General features: G+C 44.5%; 1 long non-coding RNA gene across 1 annotated transcript; it reads right to left on the bottom strand.

Annotated features, from left to right (window-relative positions):
• Positions 1-3848: 3848 nt before the first annotated feature.
• LOC135383355 (uncharacterized) lies at positions 3849-5396 on the bottom strand. Its single transcript, XR_010419829.1, has 3 exons — positions 5168-5396; positions 4860-4998; positions 3849-4179 (listed from the first exon to the last, which is right to left on the bottom strand). It is a non-coding gene; the product is annotated as an uncharacterized LOC135383355 (long non-coding RNA).
• Between the last annotated feature and the right edge of the window lie 6902 nt (positions 5397-12298).

Below are 12298 nucleotides of genomic sequence, written 5' to 3'. Positions count from 1 at the left end.
CCAAAAACAAGCCATGGGCGCAGCCATTTTTGTGACGTAGATGGGATAAACCTGCTCCATCTACGTAGATAGAGAATCGTGCGTCTGATTGGATGAAAGCTGAGGCTTTCTCTGACTTCCCTGGCGTCTTCTCCCGTTTGCGAGGAAATCCAGTTATGGCCGCCGGCTACGATGATCGTTTCGTCCGAGGTAATCCCGAGAACTATTGAACGATGGAAACAACAACCGCGAACTCACCTCAACATCGTTTTCGGCGTGAAATTGTGATTATGTGCTCGAGAACTTCGCAGTTCAACCGTTCAGCTGCCATTCACGTCAACCCGTTTGCTGCTTTTACTACAAGTGAAGGAATGGGAGCGATTGAGCAACAACGTGAGAATTGGTGATCGTTTGAGCATATACCTGCAGGGGACTGGTCTTCAAAGAAAGAAGGCCGTATTTCTGCCCATGCACATCGTGCGATTGCCAGGCTTGTTACACGAGATACATATATTGTGCAGCATCATAGCGCGACTGCAATGAACGACGTAGGAATGTATCGTGACCACTCGAACTGCATTCGTTGAACCATTCCTCGGTTATATGAAAGTGCTCATTAGAGTTGCCCCGCACAAAAAGTGTTGGATGTAGTTTTGTAGTGTGTTGTTTATCTCGTAGAGCGGATCGCGGCATGTAGATCGAGAGCCCTTATACGTATTTTTTGCATGTTTACTTGAGTGTGCGCATTGTTCTACACCACACAGGCCATATTTCATTCATAATAGTTTCGCAAATAAACACGTACGGGTCGATCTCATATTGCTTTTGAGTTAGGCATAGTGTCTTCAGATCAGGGTATGTGTATCGTGTTTGCTGGGCCCAACAGATGTTATTAAGGGTAGTGCAACATTTCCCACTTCTTGAACCATGCTAACATTGCCAGCATAAGGAACATTACACTGTGCTGTGTATTCCACACTCAGTTGTCTCGCGACGTAAACCCCCAATTATTATATTGGCTACTCCACATGTTCAACCAGTCAGCACTTCCCATTTCCTATTTTTTTAAACATGTGCTTAAAATTGCACAACTGCCACTCAAGTAACTTTGCCACCAAATTAGTCAGTGACAAAAGGTATGTGTACTTTATCACAAATGTAATAACCTTGGTGGAAATGGTTGATGGTGTCCTCTGCCTTGTACGGTGCACTTCACAGCAAAATACACAATAGTCCAAATGTTTTCCTTGTCCACAAATGCCCTGTCAAAGCTGAAAGACTCTTATCAAAATGGGGAAGCAGGCTTGCTTGTCCAGAGAAACAAATATGAAACTGCAGTGCTCAACGTAAATAACTGCATGCTCAGCAACTAAGGCTGGTGATGCCGAAGACCTAATATTTCTAGGTTAAAAGGAACAAAGGAGAAAAGACCACTGCAGCGTATTAATGTTGTTTCAAAAGTATAACACCACAAAATTTGTGAGAGTCAGTTGGTGTATTTAGTTATGTTGGTCACCTCCTGCACCAATTTTTAATAAGATTCAGATGCGTTGCTACCAACCAGGACCTAAGCCTGACCTATGATCTAATAATAATAATAGTATCTATCTATGACCTATACGGACCTTCAACACTAGTTTGGTCAAGGTTTCACACGTGGCTTCTAGTGAAATTCGAAGCTGCTCTGTAGAACTGACAGGAGACTTGCAGAGTAGATAATTTTTTATTTATATTTTCCAAAGAACATGTAAAACACAATGTGCTGTACCAACTGTATTCAAAGAAATACAAATATACTTTGTTTTAGCTATGTGCATATTAGCAGATTACAGGTGACCGATGACACACAATGGTCGTCAAGGGTGAGAACACAAGAATACTACCACTGCAGGCATTGTCCTGAAAGTCTAAGTCACCATTTGCCAGAAAGCAATGACCACGCACAGCCTAAGGATCATATTGAGCTCCTTCCATTATTCTTTTTATTGACAGCATGTTGGCTGCCATCCAGTCCATGAAAGTGACCCTTATCGTTGAAAGAACGGTTCAACAGCAAGCGAGCTGGTGATAGCGTCCATGATGGCGAGACCTGAAAAGGAGATACACGAAGGGACATAAACACGCTATGTTGAGACATTGTGTATGTCCCTTCCTATCCCTCGTCTCAGGGTTTTTCACCATGGACCTTCATGATGTTTCCTTCGTCAAACTTTACATATTTTTATGTAAAATTGTGAAGGTACAGCCAGGCGCTGTTAGCAAGTCACACAGTACTTTTCTTGAGTCAAGAATCCATAGAAGGTACAGTCATCTTCAGGATTGCACACATCTATGGGACATGTTAATCACTTTGGAATGTCACAGACATGTCATGGAGGCCGGCACATGATTAGTGGTACTGAACAGACAACTATTTGTCATAGTTTAGGCATAAAAAGCATTTTTGTCACCTGCATGTTGAGACAGATGTATCTCTACATACTTTGCCATGACACAAATATATCAAGCAACACATGTACCCTCTACTTTATTATGGTTATTAGTCAACACTGCCAAGAATGTGGGAACACAGTCTTGTACCACCTACACTCTTCAAAATGACCTTCACACACGACACATTGTAGGTCAACGAGACTCCAGAATTATGTCCTCTCCCTCCCCATTAGCTGAAAACATTTTTCTAAAACCTTGCATAAGGGGAAGTTAGCACAAGAAACACACACATTCCTTTTTTGAGCAAATCAGTATTCAGAGCGTTACCATACTGTGGTAGGCCCGCAGTGCATTACGTGGTACAGCACACACTGTAAAAAATTTCACCGTAGAACATATCCCCCATTCTAATGACAGTCTTCTCCATTTTTTCAAACTGCCATTTCCCATAGTGCTTTATGGTATGACACAGCATTTCTAAATCTGTACTGTAGTTTACTGGTTGTAGCAGAAAAAAGACACCACTGTTTCCGATCGCAGGACGCGAGCCATAAGTGCTATACTGAAACAGTACATGCTGCTCTCTAGCAGTTGTTCGTGTTTGGACATGGTATGGTGCATGCAAGGTAAATTCCATGGTTAAAATATCCAAACGTGAACAACTGTTAGATTACATGATGTAGAATGCTGTATAGTACAGTAAAACCTCCAAAGTCGGACACCTCCCTACCTCGGACAACTCCCCATGATTTCATTGCACGGGCAGGCTCCCATTGAAACTACATGGGGACGAAATTCTCTGTCGGACACCTCCCTATCTTGGAAGTAGGATAGGGTTTTCCCGGCAAAGTCGGACAAAACCCTGGCCAAATTACCTCAATATCGGCCCATCTTTGCACCAAAAAGACCCAAAATGAGCCAGTGGCCTTGACTTTTGCCCCTTTTTTCCCCTATACTGGTCTCAGCATTTTGTTGCTTTAGTTTTTAGAGCCCAAAAACAAGTGCTGTCAGTCTACATTGTAATTCTTTATGTGAGCACTTGTCTTCAGTTTGTCTAGAGCCTTTGAACGAGCACTGCACCAAAGCTATGAGAAGTGGGCTGACGCTTCAGAGACAAGTCCTTGCTGCTTGAAAAGCTCCAGAGGTAATGCCATTGAGTAGAATCTGAACAGAATTGAATATACTAAAATCAGTAATAATTATCAGTGAAGAGTGGGTAGGGGTACCACTACCAGGCGTGCACCAGGCACCACCACCAGGTACCACTAAGGACCATAAATTGAAGAAGGGAGGCATTTCTCACAGCTGTGATCTCTTCCATTTTTTGTTGGCGTCATAGTCTGTAACTCGGACACATCTATAAGAAGGAGACGCTTCGGCTGCACCGCGGGTGTCCAACATAGGAAGGTTTCACTGTATTTATGCTGCGTGTCATGTGACCACAAACAATATATGCTTTTGCTCATGCTGCACAGCACAGGCGAATTGAGCTGCATGTGAGGATAATAACATGAAACCCGAGGCGCGGAGGAAAAGGCATGACTTTACGGTCTCTGTGTCAGTTGTTTCATGTTGTAATTGCGTACCACCTGGCCTGTACCTGAGAATAGGTTTGATGCATTGTACACGCACCATAGACATGCAGTAGGTGGTGTGTTGTGATAGTAATGCCACTGCCAATTGAAGAATAATGCTCCAGGTGGATTGTTTCAGTACAATCTTGAACTATGCATACCAAGGGGTAGGGCATCTGCGTGACAGGTTTACCTGGAAGTAAGAATGTAAATGTTAGCTGAAGTCACTGAATAATTAACATTATCAATATACTGCTGCAGATGATACAAACAATAGCACACAAGATGCTCCGATATGTTCTGCAGGAATGTCTCTGTACTCACAATATTAGTACAGCAGCTACAGAAAGGCATAAAACAAGTTTTTGTATACATGAGACCACTTGAATGCAACAAAAGCTTCTGCTGCACTGCCAGAACACCACGGCGGACAGATTTACCTTACTTCACTTGAGAAAAAGTATGTACTGTTGCACACATGATGCTGTTTGAATGTCTTGAAAAACATAATTTATGACTGAAAGACATCAACTGGGAGATTTCGATTTACCTTACTCAAAACTGAGAAAAAGTATGTGCTGTTGCACATATGAAACTGCTTGAACTGCCCTTGAGCGTTCTGGAAGAACACCTTATTTGTGACCAAAATACAACAGCTGAGCCAACATTGTATTCATACCTTACTCAAAATACACAAGATGTGCTGCCGTGCATATGATACGATGATACTGCTTAAATGTACTCTGAAAGCGCTGGCACCTCAGGCATGGTTGCTCTAAGCTAGCGAGCAACAGCAATGGTATACGAACACAAGAAGTCGAGCACAAGTGATGGAATGCACTTGATTAATCAGAAAATGAAATGTCTCAGTACCAGGTGTCACTGTTCCGTCAACAAAAACAGATGAACTTTGAAGGGGCGTCTGGTTGGCACTGGTGACAGCCTTCAGCTTGAAACCCAGACGGTGATAGTTGAGACGTGGAGTGCAAGCTTTTCGGTGGTGCCAGAATGCCTGCGAAATCATTTAACAAATAAGACAATTCCAAATCTGTACTGAGAATACACCCGCTGGGGCGTAATCTCTAAAGGATGAAGCAGTAACTGACAGATAGCGTATTTTTCTCTTCCACGTGATGCAATTTGCACCGCATGACTGACTTGTCTAACATTACGCGTCTTACCTTTATCTGCTGCCTAGTCCTGCCCCTGCAATCTCCTGCTGCAGATAAGGTTGGCACAGCATCCCGGACGAGACATCTTCGGCTTCTTGTGAAACAAGTTGCGCATTGCTTCCGTAACATTCGTATGAGCCAGATGAACAGATCAAATCGCTGCTTTTGAAGGTGGCTCCCAGCCGGAGTTGTAACCGATTGTTGCAGTCAATAGATTTCTCCTTCGCCTTTCGGAAAATTGTGGTTTGAAACATTGGAACTGCATGCTGAAGTGTTCTTGCAGACGGGAGCAAAACGCTCACGCATTCTCGACACGCAGCACAGAACACGAATCACACCAGGAAGACTGTACTGGCCTAGAAAATGCTTTGCAGTCGAAGGAAGAAAAACTCACGTTCCTCGTGGGTTTAGTGAAGTCCAGAAATATACTGGCTCCCTAATAGCGAACTGTTTATCACTTCCCCAATGTGAATCTGCGCAGCAGACGGCTCGGCAGAAGAAACTGGCCGGCTTGGCGGAAGAAACCAAGCCAAAAGTCATGCCAAGCCGGAGCGCGGGCAGACCACGAATGTGTCGTCGACACAGGGTTTGCGGGCCACAAGACGGGATGTCAGTGAAACTAAAAATTCACTTTTTCGGAAAACCGCGAGGAGTTTGGGATAACTATTTTGCATACATAATCAGTGTTCCCTTATGAACACATCGTGTGAGTACCATTCCATTCTGTAACACTCGAAAATCGGCGTAGCTGAGCTTTAAAAGAACTCTTCACTAGGGACCAGATGCTTCATTTCTCGTGATTTCTATGCTTCCAATACCACCGAGGGCACTAGACTCGCAGTGACTAAAGTTCGTTTCCAGTAAACCAGTTTCTACGTTGACCAAAAAGTTTACTATTTACGCACCGACCATTTCAAAAACCGTCGTGGCGCAAGCCCACGGCGGTAGCCTAGGCAATATCTCACGTATATAATTTCCTCTTTGAGGATCTGTTTAGCCTCATTGTATCTAAAGATACTGGAAAAGCTGCTGTTCAGACAGTATGTTGTTACCACACGTGTTTATTTGTACGGATGAAACGGACGCACGATGTAGATTTCAGTGACGAAGCTATGTGCGCAGTGATGTGCCAAAAGTACGAAAGGAATACGAGACTCAGTCAAAAACATGATGTTACAAAAAGCTGGAGTCAGAGAAATGCACCTACATAGTCTTCGCTAGCAAACCAGGTTTTTGAGACATCAAACATAGTCGACGTATCACTTACACGTGTTTTGACACAGACAGACGCCGCGAGTAGCAGTATCCCCTTCCGCACTGTTAGATACATTTTAAATGCGGTGGTTGCTTCTATGCAGTTTGTCTTCATTCGCATCGTTCGCACCCCTGAAAGGTTTTGCATTATTTGCACTTCGAAAATCAGCCTTTCTAATTACGGCGGTCGCCACGGAAGTTACGGTTCTACTCGATAATGCATAGAACGGGCGGCGGTGGTATCACGTCTGGCACTTCCAAGACCGCCACTGGCCGCGCTGTCGCGACGGAGCAGCGCGCCTCCTTTAGCTGCCGCACGGTGCCTATAAGCGGCACCACAGATAAGCAGGACCCGTTTTTAGGAATATTTAGAAAATCGGCAGATAAGCCGAAGGCAAGACGACACGACTGGTTTGTGCGACAAAAGAGACCGTAGAGAAGACCATAAACCCCGTGGTCTATATTCCTTGGTCACCATGGTGTACAGCAAAGGAAGTCAGTCCTAGCGTTCTACCAAGATCGGATTGTGCGCTTGATGCGTGATTTTCATGGATCCACGGGTCAGTGGCCTTCCAGAAGACATGAATCACCGCCACCACTTTCGTTAAAGCTGCTTGGGGGAAGGCCTCAGGAAGGTCAGTCTACGTCGCGCCCCTGTCTCACATTCTTCGTGCACTGGCAGGGTGGGGCTGTTCCGAAGACACTGTCGGCCCTTTTGTTAAAACCAGCGTGTGGGGAAAATACCAGGAAAGAATAGTCAACAGATAAGCCACACTGGTGTGTAAGCTGCAGAGCGCCCTCGAGAAAAACAATGCCCATAGGCAGCGGCTAATACGCGTGAAATTACGGTACACTGATGTATTTTAACCATGTTTTACGGGTGTCCTGCCGTTTTGTTTTTAATGACGTTATGTTTTCTATTCCGAAAGTTGGACCGTCAGTGCAATGCACAATGCAGAGCTAGGGCATGTGCTACTGAACGTTCCACAGCCCATATTTCAATAAGAAGCGATGTCAGTTCTCCAGCAACCATGTATAATCTCACATGCTGGGTTCTGGGCAAAAATTGTTTCCGAAATATGGTCCCGGAAAAGATTATCCCACTGGCACATTCTTAAAAATGAACTTCACCACATAGCAAGCTCCTAGCCAACCATCATCCGGAATGACATCGTTCTTTCCCATGATTTGCTGAAAACTGGGGACATACGCTATTTTTGTGATATTATGCAGTTCATAATTACCACAAAAATGGCGTACGCCCCTCATTTTCATCAAATCAAGGGAGAGGACGTTATCATTCGGGATGATGATTGGCTAGGAGCGTTTTATGCGGTGAAGCTCTGTTTTAGAGTGCATGCGAGAAAAAAAAATGGTCCCGCAGAATCACAACCTACACTCTAAAACAGAACTTCACCGTATAGCACGCTGTGCACCGACCATTGCCATGAATAAGGTTATCGCTTCTGATCCGAAGGGAGAGGAATGCGTACGCCTTTTTGTGTCAGTTATCGCATATCCTAATTGTCACAAAATCAACATGCTCAGCGTCAATTCACAGAGTAAACTCACGGGACACGTATCCGCAATGTCCGAACTGCGACGACAAAAAAAAAGGAAAGCGAAGCACTGAGATAATCGGCGATCATGTTGTTCTGTGTTTCGTGACTCGCGGTGTCTCGCACTGCTTGGCTTTCTTGCATCCAAATTCGGAGAAAGGTGACCGGTACTTTCTAAGAATCGTGGGGAAAGGGTCGATTTCCGTGGTCTACACTAGCAGACGACGCACGCTATGGGTGCGCACGCTGAGGTGTATGCGCCTGGATCTAGAAACATCTTTAGAAAGCGGTAAAGCGCGACTGTCCGTACCTGACTAATAGACTGTGTACACATAAACTAATTTACCGACGGTAAACATGCACGTAATGTAGCATTGAGTATAACGGCTGCAACAAGCAAACTTCAACTGTGCGTCACATGTGTAAGCAGCGATTTTCAGCTGCACCCGAAAATAAAAAATGTGTTAAAATAAAAATGTCAAAATTTATTTTTGATGTTGTCAGTGTCATATTCTTCCACACATTCATATGCAGGAGAGGTACGCTGCATTACCGTCGCTGTGCCAATACCGGCGAAATTACCGGCGTCCTATTGCGTTTTAGCCATTTCATGACAAATTGTGGACTCCCCTGCCTGCAGCCTCATGCGTTCTAAACCTGCAAGAAATACAATAAAAAAAAACACTGCGCCACAGCAGCATGGGACTGTGAAGTACGCACCGAAGTACAGGGTGTCCCAGAAAACGTGTCATTGAAATCTAATAAAAACACTACACCACCTAGAATCATGCGGTCAACGGCATTTGTTCTCACTAGGTTTTTGCCATCTCTAGATGTGAAATTCATGTAATGTAAGTTTAATTACGTAAATTTTGGCGAACTGAACTCGGAAATTTGCAAAGTAATTATCACTTTGTTACATCACCTAATGTGAACGGTGTGCCGAATTTACTCAAATTAATGATAATTGACAAGGATATTGAGCAGCTATCCCATCGGAAGAAATACCCGAACATCATGCTCTACGGAGCTCCCTGAGGATAGCGCGCACAAATTTTTCAGCGCAATCGTTATCAGTCTGACGAAAGGAGGCTGGAAACCCAGCCTACATCGGCATCATAGAGAGAGATGACACAGACATGGCTTATCGCGTACGGCTTCCGCTGGGATCATGCCTTCCCTCTCTCAATTTTAGGAACTGCCACTGTTTCTTCTATCACTCTGCGGGCTTGGTTCGGAGCCTCCTTTCGTCAGACTGACAGCGATCGCGCTCTAAAAGTTGTCGCGCATTATGCTCGGGTGCTTCGAAAAGCATGATGTTCGGCTATTTCTTCCGATGGGATAGCTCCTGAATACCACTGTTAATTATTATAAATTCGAGTAAATTCGCACGCGCTTCATATTGGTGGGGTAAAAAGTGACTGACATTTACTTGGCAAATTTGCGAGTTCAGTTCGCTTAAATTTACATAATTAAACTTCCGTTACATGACATTCACATCAGGAGGTGGCAAAAACATGTAAGAACAATTGCTGTTGACCGCGTGATTCTATGTGACGTAGTTTTTTATTATAATTCAATCCCGAGCGAAAAATCCGACAAGACTCCATCAGAATTTCTAATGTTCCATTAGAATATTTTGATGGACAACCAAGACACTTGACGGCCCATTAACAACTCCTAGTGGTCCAACAGGACAGCGGTCTGACAAATGCTGTCCCAGAGTCCGTCAGATGGGTCGAATGCATGACGGTACGACACGGCCCCTGGCTGTCCAGCAAAGGGCATCTAACTGCCCATCAGTGGCCCCACAGGAGAACCCAATTGTCCGTCAGCCAGGCTTTGCGATCAAACAGATGATGCCTCATAGTAGATCAGGAGCCCCTAATGGGACACCAGAGATATGGCAGAGCGTATGGTCGTTAAAGCCCTCAATACAAGGGACCGTAAAACACAGGACTGCCAACGACAAGAGGGAAACTGCGTCCCCTCCTAGTCTTGTGCTTTAGTGTCTCTTTGCATTGAAAGTTCTAGCTGTTATAAGAAATGAGCAACGAACTAGCCGGCATTCATACAGTATCCAATATGGCAACTCGCATTGTCGTGTCGGGCCGATAGACTGCCGACCGTCAAGCTGCTAATGTTTTATGCCGTCCAACTTATTGGGACTCGGAATATTCCAATATCGCTCGACGATTCACTTGAACATAGATGGTGATATGTGACCCCCATAAACGTGTCGGATTAGCGCGCAGAAACTGAAGGTGCCAACGTCCCAGCGTGTAAAAACGATTGAGCACCGCGCGACGGTCGTAGCCTATAAAAGGCCACGTGCCATTCGCCATTACCATAAGCATACATAAAACGACTGGGAGCTTCATAGATGGACGTCTCTGGCCGTATATACGCTGGATGTCGCGTGTCGGCAGTTTCAAAAATTCTCCTAGTCCTGACGGAATAGAGCATATGTTGCGGAGCGAAAGAAACGCGCGATTGTACTGCGGAAGTTCGATTTTCGATGGAGCTACGGAGTGTCTCAAAGCAAAAGCGGTAAGAAACATAAACGTTGTGTTAGTGTTGAGTTAATACCCGCCCCCCTGCGCAATCCTTATTTCAACGTCGCTTGTGTGAGCAAACGAAATGAATTTAGACACCTCACCCTTCTATTCTATTGAGGCAGCAAACAGGATCCCCGGATTCGCAAAAGCATGGAAGACAAGCTATATGTGGTGTTTGTGCCCTCGATATCCGCTGCCACTTTGATGCCAATACATCAAAAGAAATGGACACCGCCTTCCTAAGTAGGCTTTTTTTACGTTCGGTTCTGAAGAGCTTTTTTTAAACTTCTCTATGCTTACTTCTGCAAACGTTGCGCGTCTTGTATATTTTGAAAAGTCAGGGAAACAAAAAGCAAACACGTACTGAAGTGACAGAATTTAAACTGTGTGATGACAGGGGCTGTAAAAAAGGCAGAAAAGGCAAACGCCATTTTTTTACTAGAAATGTGCGTTTCGTTTTGCGGAACTCTCATTAAGTCAATGATCCCATCAAACCGCTAAAACCGTTTATCCTATTGCAAATGTCCGAAATTACGATAGGCCTATTGGCCTAGTGGTTCAATTAGGATTGGCTCTCATTGATTTTTTGGTCGTGATGACACGTTTTCTATATATGCATACCTTCGCACACAGCGCCGTCGGTAGCGGTCTCACTGCACGTCGTGTATTCTCCCCATCAACGCCCGAATGATACCAGTTGTTTAAGACCCATCGTCCACATCCTATGGCTTCGACGTTTCGTAATAGACCGATTTATCCGTTGGCGGCTGCCGGAAACGCTTCTATCTATGTGTACTGAAGCGTCACATGGAATGCAAAACCAATAGCTTAATGTGAGAGGGGCAATATGAAGACGCCACGGTTCCAGTACTTTTGATGTATCATTCATAAACATTTCAAATCACATTGAACTATTTTGCAACGCGGACGAAGCAGCATGTGATGCGCTGCGGAAAATTTCTACCAACGCCGGCGCGCCGTGTTTCGCTCCGCTTTTCCGTCGACTTATTCCGTGAATGAGGAACTTATTCTTGGCGTGTACATATTAAACGAATTGGCTGACTGATTTCTCATTTGAATCTCGTTGGAATTGCGGAGAAAATTCAATGATATCATGCCTTCTAGTTCCGGCAGGGAAGCACATGTAGACATGTATTTTTGTGTGTTCTGTTCTTCTCGGAGATCTTACAGGAGATATCCGAGCGCTTGTTGGCCTTCCCAACCACCTTTATAAGTACTACGGCAAACCGAAACTATAGACTTTTGCAATTCTTCCAAGCTTAGACCATGTTGGCAATTTTTGATTTGAAAATTCGGTAGAATAATTTTGGTCGGTTGCCACTTTTTTAACAACCGTTAGAAATTAGCCTTGCCGTTTTAGTTTCTTGCTGTATGCTGCTGAACGTTGTCACAATGCTGCAAAAATGTAATTAGCGTCGAAAATATCCCTGTATTCTAAACCACCATCCAATCGAGACGCAATTTCAAAGTCCCAGTGATATCATGACCAAATATCTTGATTAGAGAAGTTTAGGACGCTTCGAATGACGTCTTTATTTACATCAGCGGGACATTTCTTAGGGACCAGGACTTCGGATCATTTCAGGACATCTTTGGGACATAGGCGGTTTACTGGGTCTTGTAGAGGGTGTGGGACTCGCTCGAGGAAACGTTAACACAAGGGAGCTGCCATCCGTTGGTCATGGAAGACATTGCCTTCCGTTGGCTGTTTCATTCCGCTAAAGTTGACGTGCTCGTTTTCCTAGATC

Source organism: Ornithodoros turicata, chromosome 2 (genome assembly GCF_037126465.1).
Source record: "Ornithodoros turicata isolate Travis chromosome 2, ASM3712646v1, whole genome shotgun sequence".
NCBI classification, from domain to species: Eukaryota; Metazoa; Arthropoda; class Arachnida; order Ixodida; family Argasidae; genus Ornithodoros; species Ornithodoros turicata.
Note: the sequence above shows the minus strand (reverse complement) of the source record. Positions and strands in the feature narration are given on the sequence as shown.